At 37.0% G+C, this 24,902-nt stretch overlaps 1 long non-coding RNA gene across 1 annotated transcript in view; it reads right to left on the bottom strand.

The window, feature by feature from the left end:
• Window positions 1-409: 409 nt before the first annotated feature.
• LOC103096770 (uncharacterized) overlaps window positions 410-24,902 on the bottom strand; it is a 36,045-nt gene continuing 11,552 nt past the window's right edge. The window contains exons 3-5 of the long non-coding RNA XR_472292.3: window positions 16,898-17,024; window positions 8,567-8,662; window positions 410-1,333 (exon numbers count right to left, since the gene is read on the bottom strand). This is a non-coding gene — a long non-coding RNA (uncharacterized LOC103096770). The remainder of the gene's footprint in view (window positions 1,334-8,566; window positions 8,663-16,897; window positions 17,025-24,902) is intronic.

The following is a 24,902-nucleotide window of genomic DNA, read 5'->3' as shown; positions in this document are numbered from 1 at the left end:
TGAATAGTAGGTCACTTCTATGTGGCGCTTCCTATGGAATAGTTATAATAACGTCTCTCCCGATGGTGGGAGGGAAAGTGAGATATTGCCTATGGAAATATTCCAAGATCTTTGTTAAGACAGACATATTTTTATTTCATCTGAACTCAGTTCAACAAACATGAAGCACCAACTATGTGCCAAGTGAGAGAGGCTATAACCTAGTGGATGTGACACAAACTGCTAGGTGACTGGGTAAATTATTTGTCACTCAGGCAAAAATATGCAACTCTCTAAAACTTTAAACTGCTGAAAAAGTGCCCATTTCCTGATGGGGAAATTGCTTGTATAAAGGAAAGCTCAGGTCCATTCCTTATGTACAATATAGTTTTTTTTTATTTGGAAAATTTTATTTAATTAATTAATTTAGAATATTTTCCATGGTTACATGATTCATGTTCTTTCCCTCCCTTCTTCCCCCCTCTCATAGCCAACAAGTAGTTCCACTGGGTTTTACATGTGTCATTGATCAAGACCTATTTCCATATTATTGATATTTACACTAGGGTGATCGCTTAGAGTTGACATCTCCAGTCATATCCCCATCAACCCATGTGATCAAGCAGTTGTTTTTCTTCTGTGTTTCTACTCCCACAGTTCTTTTTGATGTGGATAGCATTCTTTCTCATAAGTCCCTCAGAAGTGTCCTGGATCATTGCATTGCTGCTAGCAGAGAAGTCCATTACATTTGATTTGGACAATGTACTTGTGTGCTATGTTTGGTGCTAGGGAAGATGGGGGGTGTATGGGGTGGTCTGGGAGGAGTAATATCTTTGGTATGGAGGGCTTGTCGTGCCCTCCTGGGGCAGCTCTCCAGCCTCTGACCCTCACCTGACATCCAGCTCTCACTTGTGGCTCCTAGTAGCTGCTAGCATGCTGCAGCGGCCACACCCTGGGCAACAGCTTCGACAGGCCAGCTAAACCTTGTGAGGGTAGCCATCTGGTCAACGTCGACCCCTGGTGAACCAGGGCTTTGCTCACCCAGCATGTGAAGACTGTTTCGGCAGAACAGGCGGAAGAAACCAGCAAGAAGGTTCAACGGCTGAGATGGCGATGCAGCAAAGCACTGTGGAGTGCTTAGGGTGTGTTGGAGCACAAAAGACAACACGGCCATCCAATGCAGCTGAGGAAGTCTCCAGGTGTAACGATTTTTCGTGCCAATGGACCCAGGCTTCCAACGCCGAGAGAGTGGGACTGTCTCTGTGCATCGACTTTTCCACTTACATCTTCGTGCACAGGTGTCTTTGTGCACAAAAATGCACAAAGACAATCGTCATCCTCGGTTACCGAGAGACTACAATAGGGAAGATGGAAAAATGAATAAGACAGAATCCTTGGCCTTTGGATGCTTAAATCAAACAGGAGTCAATAATAAAAACGTAAAAATAAGAAGTGCTAGGAAGGTACACAAAGAGAAAAATTTGTTATCTGACTACACAAAATCAATCTAAAATAAGCACCAGCTATTTGGGTTTTGTTTGTTTTTTATTTTAGAAAAAGAAAGAAAACAAGCATTTACTTGAGTGTGGCCTGGCAAGTGAATTTCGATACATTTATAGATACAATAGAAAATGTTGACTAATTGGAGGAGAATAACAAACCAAAAAAAAACCCCAAATCCTTGCCTATGGTGGACACTGGAGGATCCATTCTGAGATTCCAAATGCTTTGTAAATCAGTTGGCATTTTACATATTTAAATTTATTTCCCTTTGCCACTGTTCATCAAAAGAGAGAGGAAGTGGAGCAGAATAGAAAGATACCAGACTCAAAGTCCGTGAACCTGTGTTTGAATCCTGCCTCAAAGGTTTCCTATGTGTGACTGTGAATAATCACTTCCCTTCTCAAATTCCATTTTCTCCATCTGTAACATAGAGATAAGGATGTTTTCACTCTCGGAGTTAAAGATACCTCAAAAACCTGAGAGTGTCCTATAATATGACTTATTCTATCTCAAAGAAGAATAAATATGAGACTAGAGAGGTACGTTGAAATTTAGATGAGATCAGAAGCAAAGTGAACTCACTTAACTCGACCTCGCCCCATTCTCGGGAGTCTGCGTGCTTTGTGAAAAGTAACAGCCCTGTTCAGAAAGGGCCCTCCTAATGAAGCCAATTTTGACTAAGACGTATTCCAAGAATAATACTTGACCAAAATTGAATGCAATTCTCTTGTACTTATTATAATTTTTTATGACAGAGAGCAGGGCTGACTTTGGTGAAAGTATTGTATTTCTTCTCAGCCTAGTTTTGCCAAAATTTGTTTTTATCCCTCTGCCCCCTACCTTGCTCTTGGTTCCCCCCTTTTGGAATGATGTGAATTGTAACCAAGTAGGAGCATTGCTGGCATCTTAGCGGTGCCTGCTTTCACGTCAAACCTTTTCTCCTTAAAGTGTTTTTGGTATATAATGAAAAGATTCCCAAATGGAAGAAACATTAACAACAGAGAAGGCATGAGAGACCTTGAAATGAGTCATCTGATATTCCATATACTGAGAACAATTATCAACAAAAGAGTGTAAGTGCTACTTGAGGACCTTAACTTTCTTTTCAATAGCGAGGGAAGTATGTCAGCTAGTCAAATTAATAGAGGAATCTAAAATATGTGTGGTCACATACCATTAAAGAAGATTATAAATTTAGCATCAAGGACCTCCCCTCCCCCCAAAAGCCACAGGTAGTAGTCTCATATTATATTTGTTTGAGCTGTCAGGTCAAAATATTGGAGAGAAATATTTTTTATGACATGGAAACTAAGTCATGCTTTCCAAAACTATTTCCCACTAACCTAAAACCATATCTCATTGTGCAGACTTAGAGATGTCTATCTGCAGCTTCAAACATTTGCATCTTTTTTGACAAATGGTAAACATTTTAAACATGCTGACATGGATAGAAGTCGGGTGGTCTAATAGCTAAGCAAATACTGAAAAATGGGGGATTCTCCTTTTGATCTATTAGTGCATATCATTTCATCACATTCACAGGAAATGGCCAAGAACAAATGTCAAAATCCTCTGGCCAAAGGGGTTCAGTAAAACCCAGAAGGTAAGGAAACATTGTAATGTTATAAAGATTACTTTTTCTAGCTCTAGAAAGAACCTTAAGCCTACTTTTATAGAGAATTAAAAAAAAAACCCTGTCTCTTCAAACTGTTCCCAACTAGATAACCAGTAGACTAGAGGGTGCAAAGTTTTCTGAAGGGGATCAAGGTTTCTTCACAGTCAATAAACAAACATTTTTTAAAGACTTACTGTGTGCCAGACACAGTTAAGCACCAGGGATACAAAGAAAGTCCAAAAGAAAGCCCTTGCCTTCAAGGAGCTCACATTCTAATGGAGGAGACATGTGGCAAAAAATTAAATTAATTTTAAAAATTAGTAAATATAATATTATAATACAATAAATAATATAAGACTATATGATTTGTTATATTGTAATAAATAATATGATATAATAATAAAATAAACACATGTGAGAAAATAATAATAAATGTAAGAAAAAATAAATTAAATATCTATTATATATTTTATAAAGTGGTTAGTAATCTCAGAGGGAAGACACTAACAAGGGGGATAGATTAGGCTGGGGATAGAGTCAGGAAAGGATTACAGTAGAAAATGAGATTTGAATATAGTCTTAGAGAAGCAAGGGAAACGGAAGACAGAGGCTCAGAGGAAGAGCATATCAGGCATGGATTAGAGAGTCGGAGCATTTTGTGCAAGAAATAACAAAAAGTCCAGTGATGCATGACCTGTCAAACATCAGGACAAAGGCCAGTAGTCTAGAACTAATACCACCTATAATACCTAGCATTTATATAGTCCCTAAAGGTTTGCAAAATACTTTTTTTGTGTTATCTCCCTTAATCCTTACAATAATCTTTTAAGGTATGTATTATTATCTCCATTTTACACAAGATGAAACTGTGTTAAATAACTTATTCTAGGTCACTCAGAGAATAAAAATCTCTGTTTAACCCTGATCTTCCTGATTCTAAGACTACCCAATCAATTTTTTTCTTTTAGAAATATCTGTGGAAGATGATTTAATGAACAGATTTCTGGATGATGACTCAAGATGGAAGACATCATGATACCACGGAAGGAATGATGGAGTAAGAACCAGAAGTTCTTGGTTCAAATACCAGCTCTGAATCTTTCTAGCTCTGGGACTTAAAATCCTCTGCTTCACCATTTTCTCAACTATAAAATGAAAAGGTAAAATCAATCATTTCTATGGCCATCAAGACAAGAACTTTATAATTATATGAAATGTCTTATTTAAGACCCAGATCTTTTCCAAGCCTCTCAGAACCTTCTTGTGACCTCCCCTACCTTTGAATAAAAAATATAAATAAAAATAATAATAATAAATATAAATAAAACTTTGCCTCTCCAAAAATTGTTATAAGGTTAAATTCTCAAGTCTTGAAATAGACACTGCTATGTAATAAATAGTTTTAATGAATTCAGTTTTACTAAGAGATGAAAACAGAAGAGCTACTTTTTCCTTCCTGTATTTCCCCTGTCTTTGAACTTCTTTTTGAACATAACCATGTTTGTAGTGGAAAAACCTCTGGAATCAGAACTAGTGTCAAAACCCAATGTTACTTTGACCAAGCCACTTATTTTCTCAGCTTCCTTATACGTAAAATGAGATAGGGAGAGTCTAATCTCTGGGGTCCCTTCTTCCCTCTAAATTCTATAGTCCTACAAATTAGATTTATTACCCTCCAAAAGTTGTAGAAGAGGATTTATCCACACCCAGGACCACTCTGACACAAAATTTCAAACAAATCTCTCCAAATCTAAAATTGAGGGAACTATGAGAAAGTAACTTGATTTTTACTTCACTGGAAAACCTGACACACAACAACAACATAATCAAAAGAACAATAACGCAAGGTGAGTTTGAGGTCAGCATACTGATTGCATCAGAGAGTCTGAGATGAAAAGGGAAGAGGGAAAATGGGCAAGAACCCTAAAATAGCACTTTAAAGGGGGCTTGGAGGTTTATATTATCAGACATTAGTCAGGGAGGTTGACTTTTCTTTTGTTGGCTTAGAAGAAAACTGAAATAACACATTAAATTTTTTATTCTTTGATTTTTTTCCTGGAGATGTTTCATTTTGATATATTCAACAACAGCCAAAGAGCCTCAAAATACAGACAAAATAAAAACACTTTATGGTCCACAAACACTAGCCTAGTTCTCCTTTCTTTGTCTTTCTCAATCCAAATCAACAGCATAGCTAGGCTGTAGAAAAAAGGTCACAGCTTTAGAGCTGGAAGAGAGCTTAGAGCTAAATCTACTTCAATCCCATTGTTTTATAGAACTCTATCTTCTAAGGCTGCTTCCCACTTTGGCTACTTTTGTAAGAGTAATATTCAAACTCTGGTAATGTCTCCCAGTCAGAACAAATAATGACTAGGATAGTGGTTCATAATTATTATCATCAATATTATTATTATTTGTTCATTGTACAGGATTCTTTGCTATGAAAAATCAAGACACACTAAATGTTGAAGTTGGCAATAAAGACAGGTTTCCAAGCAATAGGTCCTACAGATCCATTATTTGGGCCTTGGAATTTCTCTCCTTACCTCACTCTGTTCTCCCCTACCCTAATTTTACTTTCCCAGAAACTGAAGGAGAGAGAAACTAGTTTTTTTGTTTTTTTTCTAGAGCTTCTTTTGTGATCATCGTATTGCCAAGCCAGGTAGCAAGAGCTGAGGACTATGGATATCTTGGGGTATGGTCAAGTAATTTAGGAAGCCATCTAGAGACACTTGCAGCACACCCTTTGAAAATCATTGCACTAGCAGTGATTTCATGGGACTAGATGATTTAAATGGTCCTAAACTTTTCTTGTCTGGATGCTTAAAAATCTTTTCTTCTATTTTAAAGTGAGGGTTAGAGCGGTGGTAGTGGAGGGAAGAGAATAAGCATTTATTAGGCACCTATTATATGTTAGTACATATGCAAAGTGCTTTAGAAATATTATCTCATTTGACCCTCACAATAATCATGTGAGATAGATGCTAGTGTTATTCACATTTTATACTTGCGGAAACTGAGGAAGATAGAGGTTAAGTGACTTATTCAAAGTCAAATAGTTAGTAGGTGTCTGAGACTTGATTTGAATCCAAAGACTTTTTGAAGAAAAGTGATGTTAGGAAAAAAAATCACCGGAACATAAAAAATACCATCCCAAGTCCAGCAAATGGTCCACCCAGTCCAATCAATCTAAAATGATGAGGTTGGTTTGTGGGTGAGTTTGGTAACTATCTTCAATATTAGGAATTTATTTTCCTTAGGACTATATTGTGAATTTATAATATATAATTATATCTACTCTAAAACGTTTTGATTTGATTTATTTTTCATTTTTCTCCAGGGGGAATTAATTCTGTGTTTCCTACAAATTGTTTATAAAGCCTTACTTCCTACATGTCACCAAGACCTTTGATTCAACCTCCTGCCAAGTCCCAATACTGAATCATCCCAACACCTGCATTCTCCACCCCTACACCAGGACAACAGAGGAAGAAACTGAATAATCATGATCCATCACAGATGTACACTCTTTCACTTCAATCTGACCTTTGAATCTCCTTGCCAATCCATTTTTATTCACCCTTTGAATTGCCCACAATGAGGCTCCAGTTCAATTTGCTGAAAATATATGAAGTACCTGATATATAAATGTTGTGCTAGGATCTTTGAATATAAGGTCCAAAATAAGTGAAATAGTCCCTGCTTTCAAGGTTTTTACATTCTGCTTCCAAAGGAGCCCCTGTCCTTTTTACTTATGCCATTGATTCTTCTTTTTTTCCTATCCCCAATTTTCCTCTCAGCAGTCTCCCTCACCATCCATTTTATGAAAATGATTCTATAATCTCATAATTCATAATAATCTCAACAATTCCATCTAGTCTCAGAGGAAGAGTTTATCGAAATTTTCTCCAAAGTTTACCCCCAAGATTTTTCTGGAATCTATTCCTAGCCTCTCTATTCTATAACCTTGATCATATAACTTTAGCATGTTCTATTTCTCCTCTTTCCATAGATTTCTTCTTTTTATTCTTTAAATTTACTTAGATTTTTTTCTCACTAAAGAAGAAAAAGTTTTTTCTTGAATCTAATACTCTTCTCTCTACCCTTATCTCTTGATTTTCTTTTGAAAATCAGATCTTTGAATTTATGCCATGACCAAAAAATTTCATTACTTAAGAGTCATCTTACTGATTATTACAAATTCAGGATGTGGCTAGAAGTCTTTATATCTTTGAAAATGGTTGGAGTTTGTTCTCTGTCAGTTATAACCTTTGAGGAGCTATGATTACCACCATTTTACATTGAAGGATATTGTTATTATTACATAATAATATCATCTTCTTTACACCTTTTTCAATGGGGCTCAAAGACTCCATTGGTACAATCTTGCTATTATTCTTTTATATTTAATGTTCTATGAACTGTTGTATATCTAGATAAAATTCTTCTATACTAAAATAAAAGTGATAGGATGTATATTCCTCATCTGTAGGCTTATTGAGTATAACACCAGCATCAAATAGACTGATAGATATTATGTATCTGAGATTACTCTTTTGATTATTTGACTTGTCTCTCTATACATTTTAACTTTTAAATTCCACATGACTTAGAGATCGCATTTGGAGTAGTGAAATCTATTAAAAGCATTGGTCTCAAAATGTTCTGGAATATTGTTATATCTATAAAATTATGAGCAATACTTCTGTCTTTTATGATGGTCTGATTTGAGTAGAGTTTATTGATTAATTTCTACAAAATAGTTGGAGGTTAATATTTGCCCAGAAGAAATGATCAAGTCTCAGTTCATTAAGTTAATTAGTTTTTGGTGTATAATTCTAGCCACAAGGTCATATCTTCAGAAGTTGCCTGACTTCTACAGTCAGCCAAATAGAGTAGTTAAATACAGTCATAATAGTTTAGTCATGCAAAACTAATACTAGGAACAAAATATTTACTGAAAAGAGAAAGAAGATTTATTTAAAAAGCAATGTTAATGGAACATCTGGGTGGCTCGGTAGACAGAGAGCTAGGTCTGGAGACCAGAGACTCTGAGTTCAAATGTTTCCCTAGATACTTCTTCTGTCTATGTGACCCTGGGTGAGTCATTTAACTCCAACTGCCTAGCCCTTACTACTCTTCTCCCTCAGCACCAATATTTAATATCAGTTATAAGAGAGAAAGTAAGTTTTTTTTAAAGAAATGCTAAAAGAAACAAATGAAAGAAAACAGTAGCTAAGCAATTTTAGCTCTAAAGGAAAATGGATTAAACAACTCAACAAAATGAAGAGAAAATAACTCCTGTCATGTTTCATCAAGAAGAAGAGTTATAGGAGAATGGACAAGGTAGCCTAAGGAAGCATTGAAACAGAAAGGGGAGATCTTGATTCAATAGAGGCAAGAAGTCCCACTTAAAAATACTCCCATGGTGAGGGATATAAAATCTTTAATGGAAAATGAAAACCTTACCTTGGATCTAATCTTCAGGAAACTGATACACAGGGAAACTGCTTCTTCTGAGAAAGTGTGATGCTTCCATGAGTTGGAAAGTTGTAGTTATTGGGCCTAAATGACAACCAGAAAAGTGGGAGAATATGGACTTAGAAAAGACATTGAAGGACAAATGAGAATAATGAGGAACATAAATGATTTGAGAACACAAGAAAATTTCTACCATGCAGCAATGCTTCTATCTTCATTGCTTCTCTCGTGAATTGTTCCTTCTAAAGAGAGAGACATAGCAGAAAAAAGGAATGAAGGGGCAATAACATAGATAAAGGTTAGTAGAGCAAATTCAAACTTTGTACTTTAGAAGATTCAGTTGGATGAAGATCATAAAGAAACTAAAGAGACAGAGTAGAGCCAAGATGGTGGAATAAAGATAGGGACTCAACTGAGCTGTCCCAAACACCTCTCTAAACAACTTTCAAAAAAACTCAAAATAATTATTGTGTGGCACAATCAAAAAAAGTCCATTCAAAGACAATTTAGAAGGTCAGCAGAAAACGTCTGTCTCACTGGATTGAGAGCAGAGCATAGACTACGGCACACCATGCCCAGAAAGCCAGCATCAGGTCTTAGGGATAATTGAATCAGTGGCTTCCAGAGTTCTTAGCATACAAGGTAGTAAGGGGGTTGAACAACTTGTCTTTGGGATATTGCTTGCACTGGAAGCAGGACTCTATTGCATTGCCCATATGCCATGGTTCCAAATAACAGTTCCAGAATAAGGAGTAGCAATAGCAATAGCAGGGACCTTGGGTCACATTTTCAGGATGGAAAAGACTGTTTGTGGTCACTCACAGACATAGGATAGGAGAGCAGTGACTATACTTCTCCTAGATCTGACTACTGACAACAGTAGAAGGACAATTCTGAAGCTTGAGGTAGTGGCTCCTCCACCATGAGAGTGAGAGGCTTCAACAGCATGTTAAAAGACAATAAAAATGCTGAGAAAATAAACAAACAACCAAACAGAACATACCCATACAAAGTTACTATGATGACAAGGAAGATAAAAACACAAAATCAAACGAAGATAATATTGTCAAAATAGCTACATGCAAAACTTCAAGGATATATGTGAATTGGTCTAAGAACTTGGAAAAGCTCAAAATGAATTTAAAAAATCAAATAAGAGATAGAGAAAAAATTGGGAAAAATAAGAATGATGCAAGAAAAACATAAAAAAAATTGGTCAACACTGTGGTTAAAGTAGGCACAAAAAATACTGATGAAAATTACATCTTACAAAACAGAATAGACCAAATGACAAAAAAACAGGACAAATCCGCTAAAAAGAACTCTTTATAAAACAGAATTATACAAGTGGGAAAAGAACACTGAAGCAAAGAACTCTTTAAAAAATAGCATTGGGCAAATGGAAAAGGAAATATAAAAACTTGCTAAAGAAAATAATTTCTCAAAAACTAGAATTGGACAAGTGGAAGCTGATGCCTCCATGAGACACCAAGACATGGTAAAATGAAATCTAAACAATTAAAAAATAATAAAATATCTTATTGAAAAAGCAACTGACCTGCAGAGTAGATCAAGAAGAAATAATTTAAGAATTACCAGACTACTGAAAGCCATGAGAAAAAAAAAAAGAAGGCTAGATCATTTCTTTCAAGAACTTTCCAAGGAAAACTGCTCTTATATCCTAGAACAAGAGGGTAAAATAGAAATTGAATGAATCCATCAATCATGTCCTGAAAGATAACCCCAAAACAAAAACTTCCATGAAAATTATAGCCAAATCCCAGAATGCCCAGGCCAAAGATAAAATATTGTAAGCAACCAGAAAGGAACAATTAAAATATTATGGAACCAAAATAAATAAGTAAATATCATGGAACTATAATCAGGATAACATAAGATTTAGCAGCTTTACATTACATTACATTTACATTACATACATTAAGGAACTGGAAGACTTTAAATATGATATTCCAGAGGGTAAAGGAGCTAGGATTACAACCAACTTTCCAGCAAAACTGATTATATTCTTCAGTGGGAAAAAATGGATATTTAATGAAATTGAGGACTTTCAAGCAATTCTGATAAAAAAAAAGATCAGAGATCAATAGAAAATTTTAAATTCAAAACTTAAAAGAAGAATAAAAAAGGTAAACATGAAACAAATCATTAAGGATTTAATAAGGTTGAACTACATATATTCCTACATGGGAAGATAATATTTAAAATTCCTAAGCATGTTATCATTATCAGGGCAGTAAGAAAGAGTATACATAGCAGTGGGAATGAGTGTAAGTTGACCATGATAAGATGATATCCAAGAAACTAATCAAATTAATATATAAAAAATAGGCCTGCATTGGGGAAAGGGAGAATGGAAAATACAATGGGCAAATTATCTTACATAAGAGAGTTTCAAAAGAAAAAAAAAAGGGGAGAGGAAGATGGAGGGTGGGCACTTCTTGAACCTTACTCTCATCAGAATTGACTCAAAGAGGGAATAATATAAACATTCAGTTGGGTGCATAAATCTATCCTATCCTTTATGAAAATAGGAAGTGGGGTGGAACCTGTGAAAGGAGAGAGAGAGAAGGATAAACAGAGGGAGAAAGCAGGATGAAGGAAAATACACAATTATTATAACTGTGAATGTAAATGGGATAAACGTATTCATAAAATAGAAATGGATTAAAAACCAGAATCTTATAATATATTGTTTATAAGAAATACACCTAAAGCAGAGAGAAACAGAGAAAAAAGTTAAGGAGCTGCAGTATGCTTTAGATGAAGTAAAGAAATTGGCTATAAAAGGAAAATGTACACATATGTATATATACATATATGCATATATATCAATCACAATCAAAGAATTCAATTTAGGACAGATCGAAAAAGAAAATAATTATTGAAGAAGATAAGAAGCCCTTGGAAAAAATAGTTTTAAAGAATCAATAGGCCAATCAACATACAAAATAAGTTAAATGAGAAGGGGGGGGGTAATTCAACACAACTGAGAGGGGAAAAAGGAAGGTGGGAAAGAGGCGAACAATTAGAAAACTAAATAAAAGAAGGAAAGGAAAGCAATAGTTTATGTAAAACTCCAAAGCTAAAGAAAAGGTGGAAAAATGAGAGGAGGAGGATTTGAGGGAAAGAGAGCTGTGAGAATAGGATTGCTTGGGGGAAAAAATGGAAGTAAGGATAATGATAGGGGCAAAGTACTATCCTAAAAGAAGAAAGGGAACAAAGAAATCATAAATTGGCGAGACATAAACAGACAAGAATATAAACCTTACTTTGAAAATTTTAACTTTGAATGGATGAATACATCCAATAAAAGGAAATATAATGACAGACAATAATGAGAAAGTAGAAGATGATGTTGAGGTGATTTGAAAAGAAGAGGGAACTTACAGTGAATGATATTGCTTTTTCCAAGGAAATATTTGAAAATGTATATAGGGTGAACCTATGGCATGTGTGCCAAAGATTCTTCCCCCTCATCCCTCCCAACCCCCTAGAGTTCTTTACTAGAAAGGCAGAGGGACTGGAGTGGAGTTGCTCCCTTCCCCCTTTCCACCATGTCAGATAACATTTTTTTACATCATCCGTCCCTTTGCCCAGCAGCCCAACGTTCTCCCTCCCCTGTCCAAAGTAAGGGTCTGGGGAAAAGTGGAGGTGGGGAGGGTCTGGGGGTGCATCAGAGGCCATGTCCTATCTTGACTTTGGTCTTGCCACTGGACTTTGATGACTCCAAAAAAGAGTGAAGCAGATGATTTTGTGCAACTCTGCCTTGCTTAAATCCAATTTACATGCAAGTCAAAACATTACCTGTGATGAAGGACAACCAATATTTGGAATGATGTTTTTGCTGGGCAGGAGTTGGAGAGGTGTTTAGGTGGATGCAAGAGGGAAAAGAGACATACTGAAATGAAGTATCAGTCATGGAAAGACTGGAGGACAGTCATGAGAACTTAATTAGGATTTCATAACATAAATCAATTGTGTATCCAGTCATCCAAGTTTCAAGGCTTCTTTTATCAATCAATATTCAATGCACAGTTAAAATAGGAGCAGAAATGGAAAACGGTGATAGTAAGGGTTGGGTTTTGGAAAAGACCAATCAATGATAAAAGGAAAGCAATACTCAAGGATAGAGAGCAATGCAAAGTTGAAGTGCTTAAGTTGCCCAAGACCATAGAGATACAACCTCCTTTTCTAGATACACCAAGTATTCTAATCTCTTACAAAACTCAGACAGATAGCTCATCACATGCGTGTTGTGCATATTTTACTCAAGATTTTTTAACAAAAATATTCACTTTCACTAAAGACATTAAGCAAGGTCTTCGTTTTACATTTGTCTGGTGCCAGCTCTCCTGCCTTACCATTTCCAAAGAGTTTTCCTCAAATAGACATGATTAAAATATTTTCCCATTTCAAGTTATATTGCATGTGCACTCCCATGTGCAGGTGTAGCCTATGTCCTAGAGGTCTGAACTTATATAGACTTTGGTTATTCTGGGGCAAAGTCTCCTAAATCATTTTGGCTCATATTGATCTCATTCAAAATTTATTATGGAAAGTTTTCCAATATAGTTCAAATATAGGATCATTAACTGGTAGATAAAGAATTGAAAGGGACTTTAGAGATCAGCTAATCTAATGTTCTCATTTTGCAAATGAAAAACCTGAGGCCCATATAAATTAAAATAGCATCCAAAGTCAAAAGGTAGTAAGTGATAAGAGAGGAACAGACTTAGAACCCAGGCCTTTGACACCAAGTTCAACATTTTCCCCCACTGTACAAGTGTGCTTTGTGACAATCTTTCTTCTGACACTGCTAAAAGGTTCCCAGTACCCATGCAAGAAAAATTCTTCTATAGGCTTGGCACAGGATTCTGTCACATAGAAAATGCAAAAAACATAAACCATAAACTATCAAACCAATTCTCCTCCCTCTGCAGTGTGCCATATCTTTCCCTGCTTAGAGCCTCTGTTGTCCACTATAGTAATATATAGTATATAGTATACTATACTATTACCCTGTGCTATGAACTACCCTCAAGAGGAAATGAGCTGCTAGATAGGCTACTCATTATCCTTCCCATTGGACCTACACTATTTAATAACTCACAGTAATAGTGGAGGGCATATTCCAAGTCTTTTGCTTCCCATCTCATGGTGGCTTAGAAACCTTTGCTGCTCCTTTACTTTTGCACCACATGCATTTTCCTCTCCTTCCTCTTCTTTCTCTCCCTCTCTTTTCCTATTTCTTCACATCTTCTCTGTTGTCCCCTTCCTCTGCCCATCCTTGCCCTTTCTCTTTCCTTCCCTTCCCCCCTTTTACCTCCCCTCATCCTTTTCTCTTCTTCTCTTTTCTCTCTTCCTCTCCTCTCTTCTGCTCTTTTTTCCTTCATGCTGGAGCTGGCTAAATTTTCCATTTCTTTTACTGTACATCTGGGTTCTAGAACACTTGAATTAGAGGTTGCTAGTGACATAATCCTGAAACTTACACTGTAATAAAATCCCTATTTCCTTTTTTTTAATCCAGAGCTTACTTTTATTTTTTTAGTTCATTTAAAAAAATTTTTCCATGGTTACATGATTCTTGTTGTCTCCCTCCCCTCTTCCTTCCCCATTTCTTTTTAACTTGATGCACACCTATTGAGAGCTATATTTCCTTTGTTGCATACCATCACATGACCATAATTTAAAAAATAAAAAATAATTTAAAACATAAAAAAATTCACTACTTGGATTACTATATTAGATTTTATTTCTTACTGTGATCAGTTCCTTGATGTCTTTCCATATTGTTGAATATGTGTGATCAGACACATGTAGGAGTGCATGTTCAATCTGCTTTATAATCAGAATGTCCCATGATGAAGATAGCATGGAACTGGAAGTTGCCAAAACTGGTTTCTAGTCTTAACTCTTCCATTAGTTAGTGAGATAACAGTAGATGAATCATATGATCTCTGTAGGACTCAGTTTTGTCATCTATGAAGTGATGGGCTTATACTAACTTCCTTCTAGAACCAAAATTATATGATTCTATGACTTCTTAAAATGTAGTTTCTAGGAACACATTTTGTTATGTTTTTCCCCTTATCTCTCCCAAAGCCTGGATTTTGGTACCATGCTGCCCCTCCTCTATGGAGAAGGCTGGTGTCCAAGACAGCATGCTACAGTGGAAAGAATGCTGGATTTGGAATTAGAGGATCTGTTTTTTCTTTTTAATTCTGGTTCTCTGACTTATGAGCTGATTCCTAAAGGATTTGGGGCCTACAGCTTAGGGCCGCTCCCATTTACTACTCCAGTTTCCATAGTGATCTTAACCTCCAGGTCTAAATGACCATGACTCAGGGCTTTTTTTTTTCCTCGAGGGGGGAAATGTTTGATGCATCTTGATGCTCTAAGGATTGTTGGCACACTTGTAGTGTCCATATGCTTCTTCTTCAAGACAGCTATTGCTGGTCCATGGTGAAAAGGAGACTATGCATATGAATAGGGTTCTTTTTGATCAACCTATATGAGGACCGGTCTGTCTTTGAAACAGGAAAGGCATAAGAGAAGTCCACATACACCAAGTACCCTTAATCATTACCCTGTTAGGTTCCTCACACAGTTTTTTGTAACCCTTCCAGGAGAGAAAAATACAAGAAAAACTGCCCAAGGCTAACTGTCTGCAAAGGAAGCATCCTGCTCTTACCATGCCCCTTTTGCCCTAGTGTCACTGTTTACTCATGGCTCAGACATTATCTAAGGTCAATGGTCTGGATTCATGTCATTTGTTATTCAGCTTTGAAAAGTTTATAAAATAAAAGTCAGATTCTCTTTCATTTGGTCAGAAGTCAGAGAGAACTCTCCCCATAACAACTCCTATCTGTGCCTTTCTCTTTCTCTCTTTCTCCAGTTCTCTGTGTCTCTACCTTTCTCTGTCTCTGTTTTTCCCTTTGCCTCTCTCTGTCTCTGCCTCCATCACTCTCTCTTTCTCCTTAATATACCCCACCATTTATTTTTGTAGTGTTCTATTCACAAATAATGAAACATACAAACCAGAAGCAGTTTTGATCAATCAAATCTGTATTTAAGCTGATGGTGAAACTAATTAAACAAAACATGTAAAGGTGCTTTAATGTAGCAAAATTCTGAACTCACCATCTCAAATCCTTTATATACACATATACATATGCACAGACAGATCGCTAGGGGACTGGCTAGACCTATATCTCCCCACAGAGTTCTAGGAGAATCCCTTAGACAAAATGGGTTTTCTTCTAAAGCTATGGACTCAAGCTCTCATTCCAGTATGTTCTCTATAATCTCTATAATCACCCCATTATCACTGAATGACCCGGAGTTTGGTGCCCCATTATAAATTTGGTCAACTAATACTGATTGACTTTTTTTCAATTTGAAAAACATTATTTAATTAATTAATTTAGAATAGTTTTCCATGGTTACATGATTCATGTTCTTTCCCTCCCCTCCCACCACCCTTCCTGTAGCAGATGCACAATTCCACTGGGTTTTACATGTGTCATTAATCAAGACCTATTTCCATATTATTAGTATTTGCACTAGGGTGATCATTTAGAGTCTACAGCCCCAATCATATCCCCATCGACCCATGTGATCAAGCAGTTGTTTTTCTTCTGTGTTTCTACTCCCACAGTTCTTTCTTTGGATAGGGATAGCATTCTTTCTCATAAGCCTGATTGACTTTTCCAAAGGGATATTTATTGAGAATATGTAAAGTACAAACACATCCCACAAATCAATCTATGTTTTCTCCCCTACTCACCTTTGTCTCTGAGGAGAGTAGGCTCAAACTGAAAACCACTGTGAAAATCATCCCAGCAAGTTTACTTCTGAATGTAACCACTAGGCAAGTTGCAATCTTGTTTGCGGGACACAATATCTCAGTTAGAAAGTTGAGTTATTGCTGGACTGGACGCCAGAGGTCCTTTTAAGGGCTATACTGGCAACTTACCTGACTTGATTGCTGGCAAACTCTGATAGACTTTTGGTCTTTTCAAATAAGACCTTGTGCCAAGGGAAAAAAGACATAAAGTAGAACTGAATGGATCCCAGACACCAACTTACTTAGAAGGCTCTGTGTTCATGGGTTCTGTGGTGGTTCCTGGTGAAAGAGGGCTCTCCCTCACCCAAAGAACCACAATAATTCATCCTCATTTCAAGAAGGAAAAGATCAAGGGGTTGAGTATATTCACACTCAACTTTAGCTAATCATATATTCAAAAGACATTGACCAGACATGCAAAAGGGGTCAGAGAACAGTCAAAGAACACTTACACAAGTTTCAAAATGGAGAGCAGGGTCCTTTTTTATGAATGTCCAGAAGTAGATTCACCAAACTCCAAACTGGGGTATTGCATGATATACAAGCTATCTAGGTCTGGGTTCTCACTGGCTGGTTTCCCTGAAACATTAAAAAATAAGAACACCTTGATTTAACATATGCCCCTTCTCCCCAACACACCCCCATGGATGGTGGAAGGGAAGGAGAAATAGGTATTTTTTCTTCTTTTATCAGATCTCTCAGAGGGAAAAGTTCTCCACCAATTCTATTCCAAAAATATCCTCAAACTTTTCCATAGTTCTCTCTAGTGAAAAGAACTACAGCAATAGAACCCTGCCTAAAGTTCAAAGATCAGCTAAGTGAGCCCATCCCAATGGTTTGCTCTAATTCCAGTGCTAATCCCACATCCAACACCTTTTCTTTTCCAGTGCTTCTTTTCGAGGGAGAGATGTCCCTTTAAAATTCACTCAGCTTCTCTTTGGTTTTAGGATCTTGACAAGCCAACAAATTTACTTCTAGCCTACAGAGGTGCATTCCTCCATGTCAGTGAGGTGTACCCAGCTCATAATGCTACAAATGTATCCAAAGAAAAGAAAAGGTAATTTTTTGTGGTCAGATGCTAAATCTGAGGAGATGATCAGGAAAGACCACATATATAGGATATGGCACGCGAGTTAAGCTTTGAAAGAAGCTTAGGGATTCTAAGAAGTACGAGTAAAAGGGGAGTGTCTTCCAAGGAGTGAACACAATAGGCATAGAAGTGGAATATGGTATATTACATATGAGGAAAAACAAAATAATCAGCTCTTCTGTACCATAGTGTGAAGGCAATGAATGTGTAATAAAGCTGGAAAGATAGGCTGGGTCCAGGTTGGGACTGGACTTAAATGTCAAACAGGACTTGGTATCCAATTCCAGAAACAATAAGAAACTACTGGAGTTTTCTGAGAGCCATAGTCAGGCCCTCGCCCTCAACTTTCTAGCAAACAGCTAAAGTGCATTTATAGCTTAAGGAAACTTCTCAAAGGCAGACTTGGTCAAATCTTAGCCATCCAATACAAACTCTAACCTCCGGGTCATGTAGATCTAGCTATATACCCATTCTTGAAATCTCTGTCTGGTTTGCTCCATCCATTAAAAAGGTATTTATCTAGTGTAACATTAGAAAGTTCACTGTACATGTAGTGGCAATCATGTGTTTTCTCAGTTCTACTTTTAACATCTTTATTATTTTAACTAAGAACTACAGTTATTACTTTTCCTTTTTTTCTAGAGACTCAAATGTGCTCCATAGACAGGTTATTACAAGCTCTTCCTCATCCTTCTATTCTTGTCTCAAAGACCACTAGGAAAAGAAAGAGCAAATAAGTTTTGGATTGTATGGAAAATTTGACTCAATCCCCTAAACTCAGCCAACACCACAAAATGGGTTGGAAACAAATCAGATAAATAGAGAAAGAAGGGAATACAAAATATTTTTGAATGACACAGTATCACAAAGGTTAAAAAGCTTGACAAACAACAACAACGACAAAAAAATAGATTCCAAAAGGTCAGCCCGCAGGACAGCTTTCCTCTAACAAGTGCTTTCAAACAAAGTGGTTAATTAAAGGATGCTTTCTTTTACTATGTCCATAGCAAAAGCCATAAAATGCTCACAAACATACATTCCTGGTGGGTTTAGTTGCTGTGACTGAAAATATTGCTTGAGAAATTACCAAAACCACCCAGTGTTTTATTCACGTAACCTAGATATCACATGAAAACAAAATGTACAAGAGGCTAGTGCCAGTTAGCATGTGAAAATATCTGGCAACACTCTCTTTTTCCTGCTTTGATACACAGCTTTGTCCTTTTGCTAGTGGCATACAATGAACAAAACACTGGTTTCCGTAGTGGTCCTTACCTATGTATTATAAACTATTTATCCCTGAAGAGGAAATGAGGTGGGGGGGGGGGACTCTGACAGTCTAGTGAGGGGGTAATCTTAGATGTCTGTCACCATTTTACATCTGGGTCAAATGAGAATGTGCACTGTGCTGCTAATTCTTGATTCAGTTTGATACTTTCTATTTTAAGCACCCCTGTGTTTCAATGCTAGGACATAGCTTATCCAGAGTTTCTGAAAGCCTTAAGTCTACAAAATTGTATTCATCCAAGACTTCTTGCTTGTGTTTTTGCCTGGAAATAATAATATTTATAATAATATATCCTGAAATGCAGAGGTGTGCCCAAAGGAAAAATAATGAGAAAAAAGGGAACCAGACATTTTCAAACCTCAAGTGTTTGGCTTGGTGAGTGTTTTGGGTGAAAGCTCAAAAAGTGGGGGTGAGTTTCATTTACAAAATTCAAAGCAAGCTTTCCCATTCCTTGTAGAAATTAGTTTGATACTTTTCAAATAAAATATTTACTCTATGTTAAGTAAGTCAAGGAGAAGGAGAAGAGCAAAAGGGAGGATAATTTTTAGAATTTAACTTTTTATGGGAAACACTTAAGAGAGAGAATAAACGCTAATCCTTAGTGCATACATTTTTAGCTACACGTCAGATCTTGTACTGTCTGAGGTTACATCACCTGTTTGAATGGAGACCAAGTATTGCCCTTTTCAGGCAAAGTCCACATCTGCTAATGTCCTTCGAATTACCTTTTGTGCCTCTTGCTAGGAGTAACTAATTCCATTTCACTTGCCTGTGTCTAAGGCTGAACTCAGAAAGAAGTATCCCAAGACACTATCAGAAAACCTACCCTGAAGCAGCTGCTGCCAAGACAGGGTTATCATTAGGTGATAAGCCTAAGACATTCTTTTCTCCATCATTCATAACGAGGAAGTTCTTGCTTCCTAGATAATTAAAGGTCGGCGGGTTTATTAAACATGTTTGCGTTGCTATTTTATCCTTCATCTGCTTTCCTTTCATTCTTGCTCTTACCTTAATGACTGTGGCTTAGCACCTTTATACAATAAAAAGGTCAGAAAGGCTCCTTGTAAAGCACCCCAAATACCTGGCAGCCTATCACTCTGCTATTAGCAATAATTTAGCTAAGCAGTCAGAGCATGTAGGAACAATGAAACAATACAGTATTTTGGAGTGCATCATCCAAATGGAAGAAAGACAAAAGAACAGGATTGCAAGGCAAAGCAGAGCCCAGAATGATAGAATTTCAGAGTTGGAAGGGACTGCAGTAAGCACCTAGTCCCTACCTGAAGAAAATCCGCAGGATAATACATCTGATATGGTATTATCCAGGTTTTGTGTGAAGACTTCTGGTGAAGGGGAAGCCCATTATTTCTCAAGACAGTCTGTTCCACATGTGGGTAACTCTTAACTTTTAAGATTTTCCCCCATTACATTAAGCCTAAATATTTCTCTTTGAAACTTCCACCCTCTGCTCTCATAAATAGAAATGTAGAATTTGAGACTGTCCAAGCTGGATTTTCAGTAGTATCCACTGGTGTAGTCAATAGTTTATGTGGCCTAGGTCTGATCCGGGGGATTGGCTAGTAAGAGAAAATTATTCTGTTTGACTCATTACTCCCACCTGCAGGGTCTTTAGGAAAATCTTCTAGAATATTCACAGCTCACCTCCTGTATTGGTTTTTTGTAAAGTAATGAAGGGAATCCCAGCTCTCATACAAGCACTTAAGGTACATAATACATTTGGAGTACAATGCAGTTAGTCCTTAAACATTTATTAAGTACCTGCTATGCACTAGGTACTGTGCTGAGCACTAGAGAAACAAAAAAGGCAAAAGACAGTCCCAGCCCTCAAGGAGCTCACAACTGGCAATGAGTTTTTTCTGCAAATTACTTTTAAGTACTTCCTCGCAGTTCTCCAGAAGAAGGCATGTGAATTTTAGGTTTACTCCACCCTGCTTAGTCTTTAGAATTCTAGCAACCAGGAATGTATACACCCCCACTTAAGGATTAACTATAGGGGAGGATGGTCTGTGACCTGCATGTGATAGCAAGTGACCAATAATAAACAACTGATTGACCCCCTGGGCTGTCATAAGCCAAGTTTAAGCCACCATTTGTACATGTGAGACACAGGAAGTGATGTAAAGAACTGCCTTTATATTTTGCATCACTTCCTGTGAGAGGAGCTTTTGGCATCTTTTGTGGCTTTGGTGGACTTTGACAATGGAGTTGACTGGGAGGAGCTATGAAGCATGGGTCTAGGTGAGACTGCTTCCCTGAATGGCCACATGGTAAGTGACAAGGCTGACTCCCCATTCCCTTGACCCTTCTGAAGGTTCCAGCCTCCAAGGAGGCCCCTCATCTTGGAGGAGGCCTCCTAGCTGGAAACCGAGCTAGATTTAATCTTCTGGGGAGGCCCCTTGGCTGAGGCCTCTGAACTCCCCCTGGCTCAGGCCAGGCCGGAGCTGATCTTCAACCCTTTTCCCTCTTTCTCCTTCATTCTTAATTTCTTCCTTCTATTGTAAATAAGCCACCATAAAATCCTATTCTGACTTGAGTATTTCATTGGGATTTTGACTTTAAATCCCTGGTGACCACTAAATAAAATATTCAGCAATAATCCTAAAATTTACCCTGAACAGTCACAAGGGAAAAGGTTTTCACAGAGACAGATAAACCATACAAAAAGGTTCCCCTCACAAACTGTTAGCTCTTTTTCTCCATTTTAGTTTCATTTAAAACATAGGGAGGAAGGGTGAGCTGGGTGGCACAGTGGATAGAGAGCCAGGCCTGGAGACAAGAGGTCCTGGGTTCAAATCTGGCCTCAGATGCTTCCTAGCTGGGTGACCCTGGGCAAGTCACTGAACTCTAATTGCGTTACCTTTCTTCTGTCTTGGAACTAATACTTAGTACTGGGTTAAATACACACACACACACACACACACACACACACACACACACACACACAAAACCATAGGAAACTCAATATGATTAACTTCTCAGTAAGTAGCTGGTGAACTTGCTCACACTCTAGAGGGAAGAGGATCTATCTTAGTTGACTTCAAAGAACCTCCTTATAATATTATTAAATTGATTAGTAAATCATTTGAAAGGGTCTTTCTAGCTACAATATCTGATGATGCTGAAAGAAATTAAATGTTTGGTGAAGTGAATAAAAGAGCTGGTAGACCAGTGAATAGAGCATGGCATTCGGAATCAGGAAGACCTGAGTTCAAATTCAGGCTCAGATACTTCCGAGCAATGTGCTCCTGGGCAAGGCACTTAACCCTGTTTGCCTCAATTTCCTTAATTATAAGATGAGCTAGAGAAGGAAATGGCAAACCACTTTTGTCTCCTTGCCAAGGACTAAACAACAAACACCATATGCAATGGGGTCTAGTTTAATTAAACCATTTAATTTAATAATTTAATCTGGTTAATAATTTAGGCTATCTTTACAAGTGATATTAGAAAAGTAATATCACAAAACTGAAAGGGCCTCTCATAGGTTAGCTAGTTTAAACCCTTACATGGTCCATGAAACCCTCTATTATATTCAGAGTCTATACTTCATCATCTCCAGTGGCAGGAACTAATTATCTTCCAAGGTAACATATTTCACTTTTTGATAGTTTTCATCATCATATCCAAATCATTATGCTAATTACTATAGTCCCATTGGTATATAGCATTCTTATCAAGATGAATTGAATGAATATGTAAAGAAAGCTATATCCCAATCATTCTATATGTATCCACAAACCCATTATATAAACATGCAACTTATAGATTTGAACTATAAGTTGATTAATTTCAAATAGAATTTTCCAAATCTTTTCTTTAGACATGATGCTATATCTGACTATACGGACTTCATTTTCAAAGTCAAGTGAAAGTACTGGAGATTAGCCTTTTGTTTCTTTTGTGTTACTTTCTGCATGACCTTTCCACTTCATTACCAAGAATAATAAAAGTTGTCAATGAATATATATGGCAAATAATGGAAAGACAGATCATTCAAGGTCAGGAGACAATTTTTATATGAGCCAATTAACTAATTATCCTTATACAGAGGAAAATTCTGTTGTATAGCCACTTGTTTCAAAAATGTATACCCTTCCCCCCCCCCCGAGGGCCTTTCTTCCTTGCCCACCTATAGATGAGGGTTACTTTCCATTCTTGGTTCTAGACAAACTTGGGGAAGTTTGGGGTTTTGAGTAGAGTATGGCTTTCAGACATGCATAATTCAGTTCCTTAAAAAAAGGACTAAATATGTAAGTCTTTGTTACAGTAGATTCATTTTTGTATACAATAGACATATTTCTTTTAACCTCTTTTGGTAAGGGCATCTTACCACAATTCCTACTTTTATGTTAATGCTTATATTTTAGGAAATTTTAGTATAGACTTAATGAATCAGAGGAAGAATTGCTCTAATCTGCCTGAATTTGCCCCAAACCTTTAAAAGCACTCAAAAATGAACCAAGGAACCTAAATTACAGTATACTGTATATTTTCTGTGGGAAATCCTTTACCACTACCAGATTCGTATAAGTGATTGCTCACCATATAACCAAGAATCAAACCACTTCATGATTTCTAGGTCAGAGATTTCAGTCCAACTTCAGGATAAAGTCATTAATTTTCCTCCAAGAAGCAGTCAGACTATACTAAGTTTAAAAAGAACTTGGGACAAGAAGAAGTATGTGTAATCAATGCCAATGTTAACACAATGGTACGTTATAGAGTGCCACTTTTTTTTTGGGGGGGGGTCTATAATATGTGCTAATATGAGCCATTCTCAATGAAAAAACTAGTTTATCGAATTTCTAGGATAAAGAGACTTTAGAAACTAGTGCAACTTCTTACTCAATACAATTATTTCTATATTTTCTCTAATAATAGCAAACTTACTACCTATAAAAATGTTTGGAGTTTTACGTTGAGATAAAATTACATTTTCTGTAACTTTTATCCTTTGATTCTAGTACTGCCATCTAGATTTATGCCAAGTTAATTTAATCTGTAATCCATAGAATGACATTTCAGACATATGAAAGAAGAACATTTATGACCCCCCCCAAAACCTTCTCTTTTCCAATAGCCAAAAAGCAAATAGGATTATACTCCTATATTAAGTCTCCATAGTAGACTTTCTTTAAGCAGTAATCAGTTGGGGTAGTTGGTATGACCCTAGGCAAGTCACTTAATCCCAATTATCTAGCTTTTACTGCTCTTCTGTTTTAGAATCAATGCTTAGTATCGATTCTAATACTAAGTATGGGATTAAAAAAAAAAGGAATGAGTTGGTGATATGAGGCCAATTAGGACAATTTATGACCAGGATTGGACTGCCACATTGCAGAAAGCACATTCTGAAGAAGCAAATATGAATGAAGTCTCAAGTGTTGCCCTAGCTGATATTTTCTGAGGACTGAGAAGACACTTGTTTTATCAGTCTCACAACCCTTTGAAATCATTATTTGATGTACATCAACGGAATGACTGAAACCATGGTTTCCCAAGGACAAGGTGGAGCAAGGGATCTGTGTACCTTAGATTCCTTCCAAAGGTGGGGTCAAGTGTTTCTTCTACCTTAATTAGTTGATGATCCTGCTAGCATTTTCCTCAGGGCATTCCATCCATCCCAACAAATTCTTACTTAGCAAGTTCATTTTGTAAAGATTCTCTGCTTGGATTGTAAATTGGATTTGTAAAGATACTCACTTGGATCAGAAATGATTATTTATTAATTTATTTAGTAATGTTCCCTATCTTGATTCCATTGGGTAAAGTGTAACCAGGAACACTGAATTTCACTGGCAGTCCTCACACATAAAAGCTGTGTCAAATATGGCTTGCAAGTGAGAATGAGCCCATACATATCTGCTCAAATGTGTGCATGTGTTTACCTGCCCATGTGTGGGCATGGACAAAAAGAAAAGGAAGATGGTAACAGCTGGTAACTGCAATGTGAATAGAGGATGCCCTCTAAAGCCATGCATTTGATCTGGCCAACTTCATTCCACAGAAAGGTGTGCCTAATGACAGGCCAAGACTTACTGATGGATGCCTAAAGCTC

The sequence above is a fragment of the Monodelphis domestica genome, chromosome 5, assembly GCF_027887165.1.
Source record: "Monodelphis domestica isolate mMonDom1 chromosome 5, mMonDom1.pri, whole genome shotgun sequence".
Lineage (NCBI taxonomy): Eukaryota > Metazoa > Chordata > Mammalia > Didelphimorphia > Didelphidae > Monodelphis > Monodelphis domestica.
This window is presented reverse-complemented; position numbering and strand designations above follow the sequence as displayed.